We start from the raw sequence: 1,279 nt of genomic DNA, 5'->3' as shown, positions 1-1,279 counted from the left end.
ATTCATAAGTCCCTGTGGGATCGATATCTTTTAAAACTACGCGATAGAACTGTGCACTTGCAGTTTGTACCCCAAATTCGACTCATAAAGTCGCGATCAAGTTTTTGGCGCCGTTGCCGGGGACTTTTATTTAGTCGATATCGTAACTCTCCTGTTACGCTGTAGAGACTAAGGCTTTTCTTTTTCTTTTCTTTCTTTCGTTGATTTGTATGCCACGCACTCGCTCTCAAGGCGAACCGCTCTACTTACGAATCAACGATATCGAACTATATCTCCGAGTCTTACGACGAATTCGGGAATATCGTGCTGCAAACAATCTACCTCCTGTAGAACTTCCTGATTTCAAAAATATTTTCCCTTCGATACCCGAGATGGCAGAACCAGCTCGTGCTCTTAGAGATTACGCCGCTCCATCGCAAGATGAACCGCATTCAAGTATTGCTCCGCCCGCAATCGAAGCAAACAACTTTGAACTCAAACCTTCACTGTTGCGGGCAGTGCAACAGAACCAATTCTCTGGGAATCCTACCGAGGATCCTAACCTTCATTTATCCGTATTTGTCCAATACGCTGATACTGTTAAAGCTAATGGTGTCACTTCAGAGGCAATTCGACTTCGTCTTTTTCCTTTCTCACTAAGAGATAGCGCTAGAAGATGGCTTCAATCTCTTCCTTCTAACTCAGTCACCACATGGAATGAGTTGAAGAAAGTTTTTCTTGCTCGATATTTTCCGCCAAGCAAAACAACTATGTTAAGAGCCCAAATAAATGGATTTAAACAGAAAGATAACGAGTCTCTTTTCGAAGCATGGGAAAGATACAAAGACATGATGAGACTTTGTCCACACCATGGTTTAGAAGACTGGTTAGTAATTCATACATTCTATAATGGTCTCCTGTACAACACGAGGTTAACAATAGATGCCGCCGCCGGTGGCGCGCTAATGAACAAACCTTATGCTGACGCTTACCAACTTATCGAAAGCATGGCTCAAAACCACTATCAGTGGGGAACCGAACGAACAATGGTGGAAAAACCTCAAATGAAAACTGGCATGTACGAGATAAGTAACCTTGATCATGTTAATGCAAAAGTGGATGCTCTGGTCCAGAAAATTAAAAGTTTAAATGTATCACCTCCAGCCACAGTAGTTGCCATAACTCAGAATTGCGAAGTCTGTGGAATCCAAGGTCACACTCCTGCAGATTGTCAACTCCTAACAGGAATCCAAGCGGAGCAAGTAAACTATGCTCAAGGAAGCCCCTATTCGCATACCTA

At 42.9% G+C, this 1,279-nt stretch overlaps 1 non-coding gene across 1 annotated transcript; it reads right to left on the bottom strand.

The window, feature by feature from the left end:
* Window positions 1-749: 749 nt before the first annotated feature.
* On the bottom strand, window positions 750-856 carry LOC127116105 (small nucleolar RNA R71). The gene has a single exon (XR_007801088.1). It is a non-coding gene; the product is annotated as a small nucleolar RNA R71 (small nucleolar RNA).
* Between the last annotated feature and the right edge of the window lie 423 nt (window positions 857-1,279).

Source organism: Lathyrus oleraceus, chromosome 1 (assembly GCF_024323335.1).
Source record: "Lathyrus oleraceus cultivar Zhongwan6 chromosome 1, CAAS_Psat_ZW6_1.0, whole genome shotgun sequence".
NCBI lineage: Eukaryota > Viridiplantae > Streptophyta > Magnoliopsida > Fabales > Fabaceae > Lathyrus > Lathyrus oleraceus.
Note: the sequence above shows the minus strand (reverse complement) of the source record. Positions and strands in the feature narration are given on the sequence as shown.